General features: G+C 31.8%; 1 long non-coding RNA gene and 1 pseudogene across 3 annotated transcripts; both read right to left on the bottom strand.

The window, feature by feature from the left end:
- Positions 1–1,850: 1,850 nt before the first annotated feature.
- On the bottom strand, positions 1,851–10,139 carry LOC148607962 (fibrinogen-like protein A; annotated as a pseudogene). Its single transcript, XR_015914870.1, has 7 exons — positions 10,037–10,139; positions 7,417–7,471; positions 6,813–6,978; positions 6,382–6,473; positions 5,684–5,694; positions 4,794–4,958; positions 1,851–2,740 (listed from the first exon to the last, which is right to left on the bottom strand). The product of XR_015914870.1 is annotated as a fibrinogen-like protein A (transcript).
- Positions 10,140–10,354: 215 nt separating this feature from the next.
- On the bottom strand, positions 10,355–20,445 carry LOC148607961 (uncharacterized). Of its 2 annotated transcripts, XR_015915346.1 has the most exons (4): positions 20,361–20,445; positions 18,601–18,731; positions 11,377–11,499; positions 10,355–10,829 (listed from the first exon to the last, which is right to left on the bottom strand). It is a non-coding gene; the product is annotated as an uncharacterized LOC148607961 (long non-coding RNA). The 2 variants fall into 2 exon arrangements; XR_015915345.1 differs by lacking the exon at positions 11,377–11,499 and having other exon boundaries at positions 20,361–20,439.
- Between the last annotated feature and the right edge of the window lie 2,126 nt (positions 20,446–22,571).

Genomic DNA, 22,571 nt, shown 5'->3' with positions numbered 1-22,571 from the left:
ATTTCCAATGATTAACTAGCTTTAGTCCACTTCGGAATTGTAATTTCGTCACTAGTACATCCTTATTTTTATTGTTTTTACAATAAAAGTATAGTTATGGAAATTTGTAACGCGTAAACTATTATTACGTGAAAAATGGAAGACTCTTTTTTCAACGTAAACCATACATTGCCTGAAATTAGGGGTGTCATTCATTAAACTACCAGTTTGACGCTGCTGTTATATTTTAGCAAACAAATGGGACCTTGTTTTATAAAACCCATGCTTTGACATTAAATCAGGTTGGAAAAAAAAAACGGTTTTTAAGGGCTTGCTTGTCTATACTGTCCAGTGGTGATCCGAAGGGATTTTGATGAAACTTAATATGATCGTTCCTTGGAGTGTTCTGCACAATATTTTATTTGTATTTTTGATCTGTTAAGAAACATGAACGCTGTTAATGAACATAGAACATAGGGGGTCAGACAGCATTTTTGTCCATATATCTCTAAAACCGTTAGGTTTTAACTGAATTCTGACTCTGGTAAAAGTGTTCACCATAATGAGATCTACCTGTGATGTCATTTTGGTGACAATCTGTGGACCCATGTTGGATAGTTGCCTTTTTGGGTGTTTTTGTAACTGTTTTTGATGTTATTATTTTGAAAATTAAATCTTCTTCTCAGAAACTACTGAATAGAATTCAATGAAAATTAATATTACTGTTTATTAGTGTATACTGCACAAAACGACCATTTTCAGTTTTGACTGATGAAAAAAAAATGGCCACCGTTTCTTAAAATAGAACAAAGAGTAAAAGTGTGCAGCATGTTGAGATCTATCTGTGGTCAAATTTTGGTGAAAAACCATTGGCTCATGTTAGAGTTGTTTTGCTGTTTTTAATGTTTTTTGCTGTTTTTAATGTTATTACTTTCAAAAATTTTCTCCTCAGAATCTACTGTACACAATCTAATGAAAGTTGGTATTACTGTTTTTAGGGTATGCTGCACAAAATGACTATTTGTATTTTTGATTGATGCAAAACATGGTCGCTGTTACTAAAAATAGAACAAAGGGGTCGGAATACATTTCTTTTGCAAATAACTCAACAACTGTTGAATTTAGCGAAATTCTAATGGCGAGTAAAATGTTCACCAGAAGACGGACCTTTGTCGAAATTTTCAAAATGATTTATTGCCTGTTGTAGGATTTATGGCCTCTGAAACAGACTGTTTTGTCGCTTTAATGTGTACAACACTCTTAAACCAATTTTAACAAAATTTAATAAGTTGGCATAATTTGTTCCGGGTTTCCTCCAAAAACTGATCATTTGAAATTTTCATCAGCCAAAAAACATTGCCGTCGTCACTACAAATAGAACATAGGGGTCAAAATGCTTTTCTCTTCAACTATAGAACTATTCTTTTTAGCAAATGTATACTGAGTTAATGCCCCCTCAGACTTGGTGGAATAACAGGGCATGCGAGTACCAGAGCTTCAAAAACACTTTGAAGGCATTTCCAACATTTAACAGTGCATGAGGTGCCCTTTTAAACTTACAGAATTCATCAATATATGCTATTTTTCAGAAAATCTTTGTCTAGCATGGTAACAAAGCATGATTCCTTTACCTACTTTGTTGATGTTTCAGGTGAGCGATTCGGGCTCTTCGAGAGCCTCTTGTTTCGTCGTTTCCTTCACTATTTCTTTAATCCTACTGTTTTTGTTTAGTTAACAGGCAGAAATATGTTTCAAGTACATCAATAATGTACACTTTATTGGTCTACCAAATCCCTTTAGGGGGATGGTGGTTATGCCGTACGTTTATAAAACCCTTATTATTATGGACTAATGTCAACGGTTTCTCATGCTCAAACCAGTTATAATAAACATCTTAGAGAAAACATATAATTGTTAATAAACTGAGCATTTTTACCCTGTTTCCAGTATTCAATTTAAGGCATCAGGTTTTTCCAAAAGACATGGCAATCATAATATACAAAAATACTCCAATACCAAGGCAACCCATACCCATGCAGATATCAAAAGAATATGATCTAAGAGTAAAGAGCAGATAGGGAAAACAGACACATACACAACAAAGAACATGAAATAACCAATATAATTCTTTGTCTACCCCGGACTTGACTTTTTATGAGCAACTCGGCGGGTGTTTTTAGAAAAGCAGAGGACGCTAACCTACCGGTGCATCTGGTCCATGCTCCCAGTTTTTAGTGGAGTCCGAGTTGCTCATTTGCTTTTGTTACATTGTATGTATGATTTTAGTTACTTTATGTTCTTTGTTGTGTATGTCTGTTTTCCATGTATGGTCTTTGTCCCTGGATAACATTCGTTTGATTACCGCTATAAGCTTGGTTCCCTTGGTACTCTTTAATTCTGCAATATCCAAAAAAAAGCATTTCCAAAGAATTCATTATAGTTTGCTATATAGTTCTGCTAAGAAGTCAGTCGTTGGATTTTTTCTTAAATTATTTATTCAGAAATCTGACTTAAAGCTTTCGCACCATCATTTCTGTGGCCTTGAGGGAGTATTCATGTCCCTTCCAAGTGTACCAAATGACACAATTCCAGAATCTTCTCGGATGTTTCGTTGAGAAATATTCGCCATTAAGATTCGATCTCATACACGCATTGTACTATCACGCACCTGGGCGGAACTTTGCACAATTAACACTATACCTATAATTATCGTTAACTTTCGTTGTAAAGGACATTCCATTGTGATATGCTAAGCTGTCACCTAAAATGTTGAAACATATAACAAATACCATAGGTTATGAATCTTTCGAAAATGACAATTCTAATGGTATAAACCTCGACTCTACACCAAAACAATAAAAATGTAAATAAACAAACATAAATTTTATTTATATTTAATTTTCATTATGATTTTAAACAAATGTAAATGCTATATTGCAAAAAGAGGCTCTAATGAGCCTGAATCGCTAACTCGCCTTGATAAGTGACAAAGAAACTTTCACAATAGTTTTCTTTACTCGTTTCAAGTAGTTTTTGAGGACAAAATTTGCGAATAACATTAAAAATGGCGGAAATAAGTTTTAAAAAGGTAATAACTCCAACATGGCTTAAAAGATTTACACGACAATTAGAACACAGATAATTATCAACAACCTGAACACATTTACTCCTCGCAGAATTCTGATAAACCTATCGTTTTGTAGATATATGTATATGCAAGAACTTTGTTTGACGCTAAAGTTCCAATTTTAGTAATGATGGTGGCCACGCAATTGACGGATCACAAATCCCCACAACCATTCTGTGCAGAATACTCTAGGAACTTTCGTACCATGATTAGTTCTAACTTGTCTAGTAGTGTCAGAAGGGAAGATTTTTGAGAAAAAAAAAACATGAAAATTGTGAAAAAAGTAGAAAAAATCCAATAACTCCAACAAGCTTAACAGATTTACATGATCAAACATGTATTTATCCATGTCAGAATTTGGCTAAACCTTACGGTTTTGTAGATATATGCGAAATCATTCTGTGTAACCCCTATATTCAATTTTTAGTAGCAGTGGCCATGCTTTGAAAAAGAAATCTCAACATCAGTTCTATGCAGAGTAACCTAAGGTACGCTCATACCAAGTTTGGATATTATTGGTCAAACAGATTTAGAATAGAAGAGTTTTGAAAAATTGTAACGACGCACGACGGAGACAACGACAGCGGTGGACCGCAAGTGATGGTAATATCTAAAATGGCAATCTGGGGCAGGCAAGCTAAAAAAGGGAATACATTCGCCTATTGGCTCCGGACGTTGTATGTGGCCTAAAAGTCTTATTGGCATATTGCAATGCGACGGAATTTCTGTCGATTCCGGACAACATGGGCCCTAAATTTAGACGAACTTAATATCAAGTTAAAATGTATTTCATTGTTGAAATGTCGAAGTTGACATAGCACGTGGGTTATGAAGTTACCATATATATTAAAAATGATTTAAATGGGGGGGGGGTAGAGTTGAATTTGAAATAAGACGGAGACTCCTTTATCAAATGCTTAATCCATACCGACACCTTAAATTAATGACAAAACCCCTTTTTCAATAAGATTAACAGTGCTCAAAAGATGTTGGTTTGAAGTTCGTTGTGCCCGACAACACAAATCAATGTCATCATAGAACTGATCAATTAGTGGAATCGAGTAAGGAGATGACATTCCTTATCCATGCTGAAGGGAATGTTACAGTTCTGGCAATATTTAAAATGTAATTCAAGGAATGCGCAATCGAAGGCAGACACACATTATTATACAAACGTCGCCTTGGGTTTAAATCTAAACATTTTGAACCTAAAAATGTTTTATCTGTACAAAGGAGATGCAGTGCACGTTCATAGATGCCTTAAATATAGATCCAAAAAGCATTATAACCATAAAATCAAGAATTTCTTGGAAGATGGTTGAATACTTCTTAAGTTCTGTAACTAACTGTTGTATATTTCGCAATCCGAAAACGATGAGTAAAATAAGGGATGGGTTTAGCGCTAAGTCACAGAGAACTCTCATTACAGTCGAATTTAAGACATCATATTCAGTGCAAAACAGACTTTCTTCTTATTATGGGGACTAAATTGAATCCATTCAGTTACAGCTGAAGTGTGTTTAGGTATTTTATTTATGACATAATAAATATGCAATCGTTAGATAAAAATATAATAAAGAAATATATAAAAAGTTTGTGTGTACATCTCAACTATATATATTTGTTCGAAAAGGAATTTGTCAATTTGGTTCAAGAAAACAAACTCGAACTTGTACGGTCTGCTTACCTGCATTGCCACTGTATTCGCCCACGCTTAATTTATATTTTGTCGTTGCAGAACCTACCATAAACTTCCGGTATCTGGCCAATGCCGTGTTACCATCATAATCCGTCAGTACAATCAACAACTGATACTGTTTATGGTAAGTCAATGCATGAATTTGTTCATTACCTAAATTAATAGTAGGAAAACATATTGTATATTACAAAAACCATTAAACCATAATAATCAATTTTCTTCATTGTAGTAATTAAAATTACCACAAATCATTTAATTGTTAGAATAGATGCATGTTCAAGTATACACGTAATATGACAGCTAACATGCATCGTATCAAATAAATACTTCTATTCTTTAACAAATTTCAAGAAGGAAATCATCATTTATCAAGGAGCAAAAATCAAATAATTTAAGTATGTAAAGTTCTGATATGATAAATGTTTTCAAAATTCTAAACCCAAATAAAAAATCCTATTCCCTTTACAAATTTTACAAAATTGCAGATACCCCCAAAAAGTGTTACGAGACATTTCAATGATAGAAGCTTAAAATAAAATTTGTAGATACACCGTTGAAAAACTTTATCTAGTTTATCTATGTCCGGCCAATTTTGGAAATGCATATAAAGTGTGGGACAAGTGAAGTGAAGTTTATTCGAATAAATTATAAAAAATACAACTAAAACGGCTGAAATGGTAATAGGATTACCTATTTTTACCGAGGTACATATAGTATGCCGCGAAATTGGATGGAATACATAAAAATTTTGACACGAATGAAGAAAACTACAAATGACGTGTACACTACCAAATCACACCTCTATTCCTTTATACGTCACCAAACAATTTAAATTACTATAAACTATCCCCATAGAAACGGTTCAAATATATTATTACCTTTCTGTAAACTTTCAATTACAGCTCATTCATTTTCCATCTATGATAAACATTAGAATAAAGTAAATTTTGGATTCGTTCTCAAACATATAAAATCGAACTTAAATACTTATATCCCAAAACACTATGCTTTTGGACAAAGATAGCTTAATATTCATAAAACACAAATTATAGGCGGGGATCATTTCATAATTATAACCTGCATTTACTGAACATTGTAAGTCATCTAACCTAATTATAAAGCAAGTATTGTCACGGGGATTTATTCAACAAACAAAATATTTAAAAAATCAGAAAGACTTTTGCTGCCTAAGTTTCTATTACCTTAGACAATGAAACACACACAAGTTCCATTTTTTCTATCCTCTACCCTATCAAAACTAATAGCTTGCAATAGCATTTCCCCCTTTTCTTTATTTTTATTTCTAATACCTTTATTATGTTTTTTTAAACGTTTATTTCTGTATGCGCATGCTCATACGAATATTGTATTGTTCTTTGACCGAAAAAAAAGCACACATAAGATGTTTTTGTCTAAGATATTTTTAATTGAAAGTAAAAACTGCAAGTATTATTTTTTCACAAAATTAAATGTTCTTATTGTCAAAAAAGTATAAATAAATAAACATAAAAATACCAGACTAAACTTGATAAGAGTAACGACTGTTTAGAACATAAATCAATTTAACAAACCAAGCTAGAATTCATGTTTTAAGTTTCCGAATCCGTTCTTGTAATCCTTCCAACCTCTTAGAAAATGAATTGCCCCATTCTTCCTGCGCTGAAATACCTATAATAATGGTAGATTCGTGTAGAAGACGGTAGCGTGTCAAGAGAATATAAAAATATGTTGAAAGTCAATAGACATTTATGATTAATGAACATCTAGACAGTACAAATGATTTGGGTTTTTCATTGACAGTAAATTAAAACTTGTTGACACTGTGGTTTATAATATATTAATTTTAATGTGTAAATTCTCTATTCTGCAAAACAATTTGTTTCCGCAAATTATTTTCTGTACACACAAACGACATTAAGGATAAGCCTTTTGTCATAAAATATATTTAAGTAATACATAAATTCCTACATTGTTGGTAATGTTAAAGGAATAAATGGGATACATTACCGTCCACCTTCCACCGTAGTTTTTAATATCACAAATGACTTTGAATTCTTTCGACTATTTTGGGTAAATTTTATATACACCACTCGGACAACTCTTTGGGATATCTCCACAGTCTTTTGGTTTACCAACTAATTGTAACGAGAAACATCGATGAGCCCAACAAACTCTTAAACATCATTAATAAACTATTATCAATCGATTAAAATGTAATAGAAGTTTGTACCCGACAATTATCAACGAAACCTCATTCATGCGCATATCATATATTAATTGAATATTAAGGGATTTGCAACGCCGCCGGTAGTTGTCCTTCGATAAAATGATTTAAAACGACATTTTATTCTCATCTAAAGCGCGTGTCCTGATTGTGAACGGTCAACATGAAATATGCAGACAGTTTTACTCGAAACGTAAAAACAAGAAGATGTTCCAGAATTTTGGCAGGTCATGGATACATATTTATTTGCATGCTTTTCTATTTTTGAGCAAATCCGTTGTTTGATATTCACGTGACAGAATAAAGTCCACAATATGCACAAGTCTCATTTATTAAATTACTTTAGTATTATTAGTCCCCAATATTGATCCAAACAATCATTATTACCTGCTTGTGAAGTCACCGTAACCAAAAACCAAAATAAATACGTGACAAGTGATAACTTTCAAAATATTAAATGGATTGTATTGGATTTAAAACTCTATAACCTCGATTTTGAACGATAGTCATGGCGCTAAAACGGTTCGGTTTAGAATATTTTGTAAATATTACAGGAGAAAGACATTGAATTTCCTCATTATTTATTTCAAAGGATTAAATAAAGATTTATAAACAATACTAAAAACATGTTCAATCCTTGCTGCAGTATGATTCATGTACCTAAAAAATAAGTTCATCTTATCATCAATACTAATTATATTGAAGCAATGCACTTAGATAATTTAAGATAAGTTTCATACTGTGTTTTATTTTTATCTATTTTTCACAGATATGAGTAAAAATGATAGGACCCTTCGATGTTGCTATCTGTAACTGCAACCAGGAAGCTACAGAGAAGCACACATTTTAGTAGGTCATTCGAGTTTAGATCATTCGGATAGGTTCCTGTCCTTGACAATTTGAAAAGAGCTCGTTGGAAAAACATTTGAAATAAACATTGAATGCAGTTTTAAATGTGTGTAGAAAATTTCTAATTTAATACTGGAACAGTCACATACAATTGGTTTTATTTCGTTCCTACTACATCTTTGGTTGTTATTGTCTTTAAATTCACATAAACAAAAATTGTTGTTAATATCATCACACACAATAATTAAATAGCCAAAAAAAGCCTTCTTATTGCTAATTGAAATAAAAATGTATTTTAGGAGTGAAATCAAGGACATTGCGTTTAAGATATGGACATATTTTGGTCAAGTCGTTCACACGCCAGGGCTTTGAAAAAAGTAATCTATCCAATAAAATTGCACATTAGTGATCAAGGTTCTAATGTGTATACCAACATACGGGCAAAATATAAAAATAAGTCTTTTTTTTTTTTTTGGTAATTTCAAACTTTTATTGTTATAAGGCGTTTCACAATAAGGACAAGCCTTGCAGATATGGACAAAATGACGTATTAAATGTCATCGAAGGACAACATTACAACCTGTGAAAACAATGCCAATTAAATGGTTAGCTTTTTTTTGTTTATCTATATTGTCAAAATCGTATAATTTCCTCTATTTTCATAAGGAGGCAGATGGTTATTTTTTATGTTTTGAAATCAATTAAAATGCGCGTCATCGACTAGACTATTTGATTTCGTACACAATGATTGATGTTCTGTCAATCGGTGGCTACAGAATTTTTAAATTTAATGAGGTCCCGTTTCCATAATTTCCATAATAAAAATAGGATCTGCAACTTAAGCAAGTAATTCACACAGCATTAGAACTTGTAGACGGCCATATGTTGTTCGTATTTTTTGCCAATACTGTTTCATATTCCCGGTTTATAAAGGCAAAGGGAAGTAACCTTCAAACCGTCATACTGGTTTACTATCCGATTGGAACAATGGACTTCAAATTTGTAAAAAGTGCAAATAATTTAAGTTTTAAGAGAAAATGTTTTCTCTTCTTTCTAACTCCAGTGAGACCACCAACCAGGTCGTCGGGTGTTGGTGGGTAACATCCCTTTGAAAAAACTTGCTAAAATGGCTGGTAATGTGTAAATATGTGAAATGCTTATTGCCTTTAATCATACTTATGCTGAAGCTTATTTGCAAATATCTTAAAACTGGTACACAATTAAAATTATTCAAACTTGACCTCTATAACTCGTGACAAAGTTTGACATGTTCACCAACTGTTTATATTGAATATTCAGGGAATAAAAAATAGTGAATCACCTGTCTATGGCAGATGTACAAAGTCTTTAAATACCTGTACACTTACCCTACCGGTGCACCTGGTCCATGCTCCCAGTTTTAGTGGAGTCCGAGTTGCTCATTTACTTTTGTTACATTTGTACTTTGTATGTATGATTTTAGTTACTTTATGTTCTTTGTTGTGTATGTCTGTTTTCCATGTCTGGTCTTTGTCCCTGGATTACATTCTTTTGATTACCGCTTTAACCTTGGTTCCCTTGATTACTCATTCTCTTCCTTGGCAATACAGGATTACTGACGTTTTTTATGAGAGTGTTAATCTCCTTCACAGATGCACCGCACATACAAATGCCAAAAATCAAACATTCATAACGATTTATATTAGAAATACTATATTGTAAATATATATATGTTTTGGAAAACTTTCACCGACTACTGAATAATCTGAAAGGTGTTAAAGGATAAAACAATACAAAATCAGTGTTAAACATCGTATAATTAAATGCATGATTTGAGATAAAATTAGAGGTAATCATCACGTGAATAATTAACTCGACCGAAAAATTACTCTTTAGCCATAATGCTGAGGGTAGAATGGTAATAAATGGACTGATTGCTCGATCAATAAAACTGTCATCGATGTGTAAATAAGCTTAATTCTATTATAAAATTGAAAATTGAAAGTTTCAGAAATTTTAACATTGAATTTCGATAAAACAATACAAAATAATACGAATAATTTGTGTTTTGTGTTATACAGTTTTATTTTTATTGTTTTGTCATTGTCATTTAAAAAAATAATTTCCAGACAGCAGTAAATATGCAACGAAGAAAAGTTAAAATTGAATTAAAAATTACCTGCTTCAGAAGATGAGTATATTTTGAAGTTACCATTGAGAACGTCATATTTACACTCAATGGAGCTAACTAATGCAGCTAATGATACCAATATAATCCCCATCTTTTCAGATTAACAACAGGCGTATTACAAAAAAAATGAAGATATGTATGCATATTTGCAAATAATATTCTAAAAGTAAAATTAATGACTTCATGGCGTGTCAAAACATTTACAAGTAATGATTGATTTAAAATTATGAAATTTCATGTAACAAGTATGAAATCAACAAGTATTGAATAAAATGTTGCCGGTACTCTCTGGCAATTATACAAAATATCCTTTACTGATTTAAGTTCCTTTGCATATTTCTTTTAAAACTTCGTAAAAAAATTCTACAAAATCGTTTTTCAACTATATTCAAATTTTCAACTGCTTTTGTTTTGTTTTATTGCATACGAAGTCTACGAAATATATTCAAAATTTTACCTCAAAAGACCAATGTTATTCCTACCAGGCTAAATGCAATTGGATTTTATATATTATGAATTAATTTAAAATTGAGTGGAGTGATTGCACAGCTATTGAAATGCTTGATATAAATAACAACACAATCCCATTTTGCCAGGCAAAAAAAATCTATACGTAATCTGAATATCCAAAGATGTCAATACAGGGTTAATCATGCTTTTGTAATGGTTAGTTTACAATTTAAGGTGGTAAACATACCAGTTGCACAGTCTTGGTAACTGCCTTGGCCTACTTCAGCAATGCTGATACTAGACTTAGCTCAATGAGTTCGGCTCTTCCAGCCTATAATAAATAGAAAGAATGAATTTAAAAATAAATAAAAATAAGAACTAATACATTGAATAAACAAATAATAAATAAGATGAAGAAATTATAAATTAAATAATTTATTTTGTTTTACTTTGAAGCCGGAGATATCCAATGCTGCAGCAAAAATCAATTATGTATAAGATGTGTATCAGTCATTGTTATGACATTCAAATGGGTCTCTAGCTAGTCAGTCGTTATTTTTTTGGATTATTTTGGGTATATATTTTACACACCACTTGGACAACTCTTTGGAATATCTCCACAGTCCTTTGGTTTATCAACTAGTTGTTGAAGAGATAATACATGTTAAGGTATAGATATAAACATTGTAAGAGTTGTTATTACTGTAGTTTTTAATCAAATTGATATCGGTGAATGTTAGACAACTGACATGTTATTTTAATATTGAAGCTGTATCAGCTGCCAATTTTTTTCAGTTCTGATTCTACTTAATTTTGCTGATTGAATAAAATAAGTGTGTAGTTATCTAATAGAAGCAATATAAATCGATAATACCTACAGAACATTGTGAAAACAACGTGTTTTTAATCAAGGACGATCGATAGCCCTGATCAAATTATTTTTCGCCATTACTTCCGAAGATTGCCGACAACACAATCACTTGAATTAAAATTACTTTCACCTTGGTAAAAAAATAATAACAGATACAAAGATAAGCGCATGTATTGTTTAAATTTAATTTTATCTATTTCTTGATTAGTTTTCAAATAAATAATGACAATTACTGACAATATTTGTGTCACATTATATCACAATACGTAAATTTCAAAAGGATCCTTGCGTTATATTCGAACTTTTCTTCTTTTTCGGCTTGAGTGCATCGGTCTTCCTAGCCGTTGACTATCCACTTTCGCTTTGCAATCAGATTTTTTTAAAGAATTGATCCTTACATCACATGCACGGATCAAGGTCACAAGAACTTACATGCATACGAATTTATCAAGGTCGACTTTTTGACTTGCAAGACAATAAATGTATCCAAACCAATTTCATGTATTTAATGCATTTTATTTGTGGCTACCAAATGAAAGTATACAGGAAAGGAACAATTTAGTGGAAAGAATTCAAAATAAATTTCAACAGAAACAAAACTTTACGAAAATGAGTGCTAATGCAGATTTAAATCATCTTTAAATCCTTTTTTATTTGAGCTTGTGTTTTGTACTGTGCACTTTAATAATACACAATGGAACAAGTCAATAAAAAGAAATCTTGCATAAGACGTTACTTAATTGTCACATGAAACACACTTTAATTGTGAAAATATATACACTCTTTATGGGTTTTAGTAACTCTGTACAAGGTCAAACGTATTAAAAGATACATAAATTATTGCACTGCCAACTTTCCTCCTGTTCATTCGTAAATACTTCCGTTAATACCCATATATTAGAACCTCTTATTATTCTCATAATAATAACAAGAAACAGTAAAGACTTCAATATTGTAGCAACATAACCCTGTTTCAGAATTTGTTAGAATTTGTTAGACTTCTAGCGCGATACAAAAAGTCTGCGTAGTTTCGGCAAGCTCTGGCAAAACGTATGAGTTGTGATATGAACACTCCATATGAATGTGCTGAAGGCTCCTGCGTTGCTACAAGATTGAAGTCATCACTACAGAAGTTTTATGGTCGTCATCATGAACTCGTGGATCGTTATGGTGTATCCATCAGCACCGTGGAAACTGATTTATTCAACGGGTCATAGTTTTCCTTTCCTCGTTTGTCTATCCCGGACTTGACTTTTTATGAGCAACTAGGCGGGTGTTTCTAGAAAAGCAGAGGACGCTTACCCTGCCGGTGCACCTGGTCCATACTCCCAGTTTTTAGTGGGGTCCGAGTTGCTCATTTACTTTTGTTACTTTGTATGTATGATTTTAGTTACTTTACGTTCTTTGTTGTGAATGTCTGTTTTCTTTGTCAGGTCTTTGTCCCTGGATTACATTCTTTTGATTACCGCTATAACCTTGGTTTCCTTGATTACTCTTGCTACAAATAAAAGGAAAGTCGACAATTCTAAATAAAAAGTCATCACGTTTGTCGTAAAGTTTGGTCAATAGTTTTTCTTTAACACTGATTTTTAAGTGTAGGTCAAGATATGAGGCTGCCTTCACAGTGTCTGTAGTATTCTTAATCTCAAGTTTTTTGGGGTAGATGCGATGTATCAAATCTCCAAAATTAGGATTGTTTAAAGATAATATGTCATCTATATAGTAAAACATGTTTTGTGATGGTCAATCGACACTTTTAGATGTCAAAATGACTTCTTGATACAAAGAAGTGTTGGGATTGATGAATTTCAAGTATAATAGATTATCCCATGATTACGTCGGGTAAAATGTAATCGACTACATCAATGATTATTTATAATTTCAAATGTAATCGATTACATATGATTACTGCAGATATTTCCTCGGACGAATTAAAAAAAAACTTTCCTGGCATGGGTGATGTAAAGACATATATAGCAAAATGATTTATATAATATTAAGGCGAAAGAAATAATTCACGACTTTCGAAACATATCATTGAGAGTTACAATTGAACAATTTGTTTTTACTTGTAGAACAGGTGTTTTCACTCCGGGTCTCTGTTTAAATAAGCTGACAACATTTGACAAACAATTGTACATGTACAGTATAAAGGAAAGTTATGTACAAATAATAACACTGAGTAATATGTTTTTGCTGTAATTATATACAGCAATTCACTCTTTTATTAGGCTATTTCATTTTTTTTCAATTACCTTATGATTTACACATATATGGAACAGTACATGCATTTAAGGTTTGATGGGATAAAGCTAGTTAGTCTGAATAAAAAAAAACATGATTATAGTTTAAAGTAGAACATTCCATTAATTTGATTTCTGCATAATTATTTGTTCAAACCACAAAAAAAAAAAAAATTAAAAGAAAGACAAATGCTGTTTAATTAGCAATTGTTTAACATTTTGTAGACAGAGCTCTGTCTAGGCTAATTGCCAGGAAAATGGAAGGACTGTTTGCAAGCGAACATTATATGAGTAAATAAAAAAAATACCCTAGAGCAACTAAATTGACAAATGTTACACCAACATCAAAGGTACAACGTTGATATTTGAAACTGTATGTTACTGATACAGTTTGACAAACAATATGAAAATTAAGTAAAGTACGTACGTACATCAGTACATAGTATTTATTGACACGCGGAACATGGTGTTTAAAGGATAAATATCAATAAAAGGTAGATGAAGAAATGATGAATTTTAAAGGTAACAGAAAACTTTCATACTTTTTGTATTATTTGCATGGTGTACCACCCTCCCCCTTCCCATCTTTAATCCATAATTATTCAAATTGGTATATACCGGATATTTCCAGCGTGCTTTTAATTTTCATTATACATTTTTGGCGAAAAACCACATATTACTGCATTTAATTACAACTAGATTTGAATAAAATATCATATTGAGCGACAACACAGAGGACAAAACTCATATCTTTACCAAGTTTACTTGGAAGACAATAGAACATGTTAGCTAGCGAAATTATTCATGCAATACCCATCCACTCCTAGATATTTAAGACCTCATTTTTCCTTCATTTTTTTATATGCAGGATAATAAGATTATTAAATGCATATTGGTGAATAGTGGCCCGAGCAGGGACCATATATCAAGCAAAAACCTTTTTATTATTAAGTTTAAACATTTCTAGTGTTCCTTACGAATTATTTTTAGCTGATGTACGATTTTTACAAACTGTTCCAATATTGCTTCAAGTTCAATATAGTCATATTACCAGTGATGCAATTTGACAGTAGTTTACTTCTGACAGTGTTAATTTTTAATAGATATGCATGAAATTTACTTTATCAATTCATTTTATTATTTTAAACGAAACATGGTTAAAAAAATAATTTTCACTCATTTCTTGTACACGGTCAGATGAGTCGATTGTCATAATGTCTCTTTACTGTATCTGTTGACCACAATCACTTTACGGCAAACAGGCAAACATTTATAACAGAATTAAACACTGTTTTTCCTGAATTTATCGATGTGTAAAATCGAACCAGTCACTCACAAATCAAATTCGAAGGACCTTTGTGCCAGGTTTGTGAGTGAATGGTCCGATTTTACACATCAAAAATTTCTAGGGAAAAATAGTGTTTAATTCTTATAATTCCCATCCCTAATTATCTGAAATATATTGAAAGTTTTTTTTCTTATAAACTCTCATTCAGTAAAATCGACATTGTAAGTGGCGGCATTGAACAGACAATTTTACAATGTTGTCAATTTTAATATTGAATATTCAAAGTAATTACAGGCTACTGATAACTATATTTTAAAAATTGTTGTTTTGAATATACAGTGCCGAAAATGAATGTATTAAAGAAGATGAAATCGTTTTAGGCCTCTAAAGCGCTCTATGTTTGGTCGTGTTGTGTACGATTTATACATTATACAATGAACAAAACTGCTTGAAAAAAAAACAAAAACAAAAACAAAACAAAACAAAACTTATATTCTTCAAGGTCGAAACGGGACAACAATACTTATGACAAATCTTTTTTCTATCACAGTGTTAAACTTACACAGTCTATGAGTGAATTTTAAGAGGGAAAATAGACTTTTGATTAGTGAAGTGAAGCATCCAGGAACATGCCAAATGAGTCCAGGTTATGTGGTTCACCTCTATAATATGTTTCTGGAAACATATTGGAATATTTGTTTATCACTCTGTAAAGTTAATAGTTTTCAGACTCAATACCTGAGTGTAATCACTGGTATACCTAATGAAGGGAAAAAAACAGGAGATATATAGATAATTGGCGACCCATCAGTCTTCTTAATGTAGATTTTAAAAATGATTTCCGCAGTACTTGAAAATAAACTTTAAAAGGTACTACCCAACATTATAGGTGATGAACAATAAGGCTTCATGGCAGACAGATTTATTAGGATAGTACAATGTTGCTAAATGATCTTATGCATCATATAGAAGAACATAGTGTGGAAGGGTTGCTTTTACTACAATGTGTAATTGATTTCGAAAAAGGTTTTGTCTCCATTGAATGGAACTTCATCACTGAAGCTCTAGAAATTTCAATTGTTGACTTTCTGTTAGTTGTGGGTTCACCACACTCTATTAAAGGGCAAGAAGTAATCTACAATTGGCATTTATCTATTATTTTTATTTGGAGACAGGCGATCGTCAAGGTGATCTCCTTTCACGTTATCTTTTTATCATTGGAGTAGACCTTTAACTTAATCAATTAAGATTAAATCCAGTTATTTAGGGAATTGTCGTTAATAATTATCCTTCCAAATAAAAGTCAGTATGGAGAGGATACTTTTTAACACTTGATTGAAAATAAATATCATTACATTTTTTGAAGCAGTTCATAAAGTTTCAGGCTTTTAAATGGATAATTAAAAAACAAGAGCAGTTTGGATGGGGAGTAAAAAATACTCTAATCATATTTTATTCAAAAATTACAATCTTAATTTGAAAAGCACAGATTTTACACTCTTTGGCATAAAGTTTTCATTATGTCTTGAGAATATGATAGAACTTAACTTTAAACAAAAAATACATGACATTTCCAGATTATTGAGAAAAAAAAATTGGCAGCACCGTAAACTATCTCTTTTAGGAAAGGTCACAGTTGTTACATCTTTAACTTTACCAAAAATTGGATATTTGCTTACATCTTTCCAAAACACAAAAGTTTCTATGGTGAATGATATTCATAAACGTTCAACAATTTTATATGGAATGGAAAGAAAGAAAAGAAAATTGTATGATGGTGATTAAAAAAAGGTCTTAATTGAGTCGTTAAGTATATACTTAAACCTAAGTTGGATTAAAAGAAATATTGTTTTATATAAAATTAAATTAGTGAACTCAAGACTTTGTACCTTTTGTAAAGGTTATGATCAGACCATTGATCGTTTGTTTGTTTGTTTTTGTTTGTTTTTATTGTGTATAAGTGAATAATATGTATCATGAATGTTTTATAAGTTAAAAAAACTTATTCAACAATAAGTATTAAAAAGAAAGAAAATGTTTCCTGGTTTTACAAAAGAATCCTTACTTCTTAATTTATTCATGATTGTTGCTTAACATTGTATCTATACGTGTAAACCTAAGGAAAAGGTTCATAACATCACTGGTTAAAAACAAAAAAAGTTCACTATAGAAGTTTAGGTTTATACAATGAAAAGAAAATTTGTTCCATAAATTCTGAATTGTTTTTGGCTCCAGTTGATATGATTCTTCCATCACCAATATATTTAACGTATTGTAACATATTTTAAGCAAGCTGATACATGTTTAAAATTAAATGAATGTGTATGAAAGGATATGAAATTTGTTTATTTATATTTAAAGATATGGACGCATGGTATCTGGTGTCTTTAGGAAGTGTTTTCTTTTTTGTTTTTGTTCTTTTTTAGGACTTCTTTATTTAAGATCCTTCACACTCTTGAACACCCTTCTCAGGTGGTGATGAGGAGGTATTGTTCAAATCCTGACCAAAGAATTTGTTTTTAAATTAATAGGTGCACCGGTAGTGTAAGCGCCCCCTGCTTCTTTAGAAACTTAACAAGAATCTTATTAAATATCACGTCCGAGGTATAGACGTAAAAGAAAAATAAAGATATGGTGCACAAATCGGTTCTCATAAAGCAGATGAATAAACCATAACGATCTATGAGTTTATTCTGTCAGTTCAACCTTTGTAGTGGTAATTTAATTTGGTATCAACATAACCCTCTCCTAGAAACCCTACTGTAAGACATTTGTCACGGTACCAAAAGTCACAGTTTGAATTATATGTGGCTTATCGTATGAGTTGTTATATGGAAACTAATACGCAGGCGATAAAGGGGAAATGGAAGGAACCAAGATTCGAAATATATTAAAAATATAATCCACGAATAACTAGTGTCTGTAAAAACCAGTAAAATTGAAACAATTAGAAATATGCATGTCAAAAACCCTTGATCTAACCATAAAATTTCACTGAAGGATGCCAAAAATATCTGGAAAAGGTAGAAGAAGAAATTATTATATTTGAGTTAATTAGACTATTTAACATAAAAGAAAGGACTCCTTAATTCAATAAGAGGCTCCCTATGAGCCTGAATCGCTCACCTGGTTCTATTTTTGTCTTTCAATGCCAATAACTCAAACAAAGAGTTGTCCGACAATTTGGCTCCATGAAGACCTTGGTAGGACTTATCATAAGGATCGTTTCATCAACTGAAAGTTTCATTCTGTTTATTATAGTTTTCAAGATATTGGCTGAAATCCGAGAAAAAAAGTCATTTTCTCCTTTCAACGGCAATAACTCTTACATGGAGACTTTTTGCTGGCCGAGTCATTCATCCTCGTAGACTTTATCTATTGTTGTAACTCGGCACACGATATATGGTAGTACCGGACAGCTCATCTATGTTTTATTATGTAGGATAGAGGATGAAATCAATTATACATGTCACAACAAATCAATACTATGCATGCGTTTGAAAATATGACGACCCTATTCACTGTCACTGCCCCGTCGGATCATATTAAGTTTCTAGTCTTTTTTTCTGTACATAGAAACGGTACTAAAATCAATTTACTGTCAAAAATTCTTTTTTTCATAACAGAGATTGTAAATATATACGACATCCTACATTTCTGCTAATCTTAAAATCGTTGACTAAATTACTAGTTTTATTACCGTCCATCTTCCACCATACTTTTTCATTTCGTAAAAGACTTTGAATCCTTTCGACCATTTTGGGTATATTTTATACACTCCATTTGGACAACTCCTTGGGATATCTCCACAGTCCTTTGGTTTGTTAACTACTTTTAATAGAAATAAACATCGTAAAGCTCGTCAATAAATAATCTATTAAATATCATCTTCAACAAATACTATCACTGGCCTGATATAATCAATATATATTGAATAGTTCTTAAGTTTAAATTTTATCTATTTTTACACTGCAGGAAACCATGTATTAGTCTTATTAATTGTCAAATACTTTTTTAACACAGCTTATTTTGCATTTTTTAATCTCTATCCACAAATATATATGCGGATATATAAATGTGTTTATATAAAATAATCAGTGATAATACAAATTCAATGGACAACCTGTTTTGCTAGGAAACAAACAATTAATCAACACCAATAACAACAACAACATCAAACAAACAATGAAATATAGACAAACAAAACCGAACTAAATTACACCTTTAATTATCTTTACATTTTCTTCTGTTTGGTAATAAAGGAGTACTAATTTTTTTGACGAGAGTCTCTTTAACAAATGCACCACACATACAAATGCCTAAAATCAGCCATGTTGTATTAGCTGATTATGTTACGTTTGAGTAAGTATTAAGTACATTACACGAAACAATCAATATTAAAACACTGATTTAGATAACAGAAATATTATCTTGGAGTATTTCTGTAGTTGGGTATCAACAAATTTTAAAGATGGTACCAAGGGTAGTTTCAAGCTATTGGTAGTTCAATTTTGCCCAAGCGAACAAACTTTTCAAACAAAGTAAGATACGACCCCGGATTCTTTCACCTGTATTTTCCGATGATTCGGTATATCCACTTTGATTCAATTATTATAATTAAATAAAAAAAATCAACTCATCCAAAGAATGGCTTCAAACATAATTTAGTCCCAGTAATAATTCATGTTTGTACGCTTCCACAATAAAACAATTTCATTCCAGAATTAAGTATGAAACAATATTATTCTTATCATATTAACATATGTCCTTTTTGTTTTTTTTTTTTTCCTTTCAAGATAATTGAAATCATAAACTTGGCAAAGTGATTTCAGTTCTATTGTATTCGTATTCAATATGTTATCGTAAAAACATGACAATTAAAAGTCTAGCTCGGTCATGCAGGAGGTTCCCAATTTGCTTTGTTCTTATTAGTGGAATGGTCTGCTACTGTTCAAAGATGAAAGTTATATTGCAGACTCCCTAACATTTTAAGCGACTAAAACTTTAGTTTATCTATGGCAATAAGGTCTGAAATTAACCCTTTATGCTGCTTGAGAGTTTTTTCAAGAATAATTAAATACGGCATTTTTGGTTGTGTTACTTTTGCGTAATGTCCTCCTGTGCAAAAAAACCTTCAATTTGCAATGTAAACTTCACGTAATGAGAATATCGAAGGACAACGAAGCATACACATGCTGGTATTGTTATTGTAATAATTGAACAAAGTTGATTTATAATGTATCTGGTTTTTAAAATCAGACCATTGTCTGAAACACCTAATTTTCTTTCTGCTTTAACGGTCCTGTACACCGATTTCGATGAGGAACAATGACAGACCTTTTATGTCATGTTTGGTAGTAAAGTCTGATTTTACATATCGATACAAAGCGGTGCTCGTGCAACAAACAAAAGCAAAATAGAACTTGCCTGCTTTAGCAGATGAATATATTTTAAACTTACCATTGCAAATGTCATATTTACACTCAACAGTGATAACTACCCCTGCTAATAAAAGCAATATAAACCACATTTTTTTCAGATCAACTTCATGCGTTTTGTAAATGATTTTGCATTTCTTACGTATTATAAAAATAAACATAATTATTTCAATGCGTGTCATTTATTATAAGTATTGATTGATTTATAAGGAGAACATTACATGTAAAATAAAACAAGTATGAAAATGTCAAATATTACAAATGTTGCAGGTATATGTCATTACACGCAAAAATATATACATCTCACCCATGTTTTTCGGTAATATTCTACACAAAGCACGGAAGGCTTGATACTCACCCTATACGTTAAATAAACCTTTGAATACGCTCATTCGTGAGGTGTATAATTATGATATTGTTGTCAAATCGTTGAGGATAGCATTTTTTGTTCGTATTAACATTGATTCGCTCATAGGGTCTATACCTAGAAATCAAAACACTTAATTCAAAAACAATTTTTGGCATGAAAATTGTTGAAGGCTTAAGCTGGTCAGGAGCTGGCATGTTAGTTAGGTGTTAGTAGTCCTTTCAACATGTATGCATATTTGTACAATTAATATTCGGTTGTTTTTTTTTTCGTTGTAATAAGGGACATTTGAACTGTTATTAGGAGTGTTAAATTGCGTCATATTATTCCACAGTGATCAGATTTGGAAGGGGAGGGGTGTGATCACGCCAAAGTACTTTATTCCTGCCACATTCTTGTGCCTGTCCAAAGTCAGAAATTTATGGCTTCTATATGTCTTGTTTTGTTTTCACTTTTAGTTTATTTTTAATATTACTAGAGTAATAAAATCCTTTGATGTACCTGTGCATAATGATGTTTTGGGGCCAGCTGCAGCCTGCTCGTGGTGTGAGAATTTCCTCGTCGTTCATTGGAGGCCAATGTGTGGCTTTTGGCTAACATTTTCATCCCGTTGGGGTTGTTGTCTCCTTGACATATACACTATACATATCGTTGTTATAGAAAGTGGGTAGTTTATAAGATTTATTAAAAGGGATGAAAGTCATATCTTGATCGTTTTATATATTATTTGCGTCTGGGTGTTGAAACTCCTTTACAAATATCTTTAAGCTAATGTATAAACTACATTGTTCAGACTATTCCACCTCAATTAACGTTAAACATCTGTAATCTATTTTTGTCTGATTTCCCAACTGTTATGATAAGGTAATTGGTGATTACAACACGTGATAAATTGCCAGCTTTGTCAGGCACAATCTTTGAATATCTTTGCACTTTCTCTTGCTTAGCAAGATTGGATTACGGTCATTTTTTATGAGAGGGTTTATTTCCTTCAATGATGCCCTTATATACACATTCCATTCCTTGAAGCAACAATTTTGTACCATTTGTTTTTTGATATGAGAAAGATTTGATAAATATATACAAGATATGGTAAGCACATTTGTCTGAATAAACTAACACGCATGCGCATATGTCCTTTATGGCATTGTGTAATGCAGCTTTTACCGCCCTCCCGACGACACGCTCGTAAACAAATATGTTGCTGATTCGACCAAGAAATAAAACCATTACATTGTAAAATTGTAAAAAAAAAAAATATGGAGTAAGAGGTAATTTCTGTTGTTATCCAATTCAGCCCTGGAACCATCACTTTTCCAGGTAAGTGGAGGGTTGCGCCTCGCAAACATGTTTAACCCGCCACATATTTAATGTACCTGTCCCAAACCAGGAACATGTAGTCCAGTGATTGATGTTGATTTTTATGGTCATGGATATTCGTTTCAAGTCTTTTATCTATCGATGAGGTCGATTTTCATCTTTTATGAACATTTTCACATAAATGTATGTTGGGTTATTATATAACTTGCTTTAATGTATGTGTTTTTCAAATCATTGAAGACCGTATGGTGTTAGACGTTCAATTGTTCGTTGCTTGCCATATGGTGGATGGCCATCTCATTGGCAATCAAATTTAGCATGCTGAAACATGTTGCCAAAATGTCCGAATAAATTACCTGCAAACCCTCTTATTTCGTAAGAAGGATATGAAAGTTTCATTGAAACGATATATACTCTGAGTCGTTTAACGGACACGTAAATGTAAATCTTTATTGTCTGGTTTTAGGTATCTATTAGATAAAAAAAATATGCCAATAAGAATTTTTCACTGGGTAAGCTAAAATTTTCAGTAAATAATAAGGTCAG

This window comes from Perna viridis, chromosome 9 (genome assembly GCF_037379345.1).
Source record: "Perna viridis isolate PV_CMFRI_1.1 ecotype Kerala chromosome 9, ASM3737934v1, whole genome shotgun sequence".
In the NCBI taxonomy this organism is placed as follows: domain Eukaryota; kingdom Metazoa; phylum Mollusca; class Bivalvia; order Mytilida; family Mytilidae; genus Perna; species Perna viridis.
This window is presented reverse-complemented; position numbering and strand designations above follow the sequence as displayed.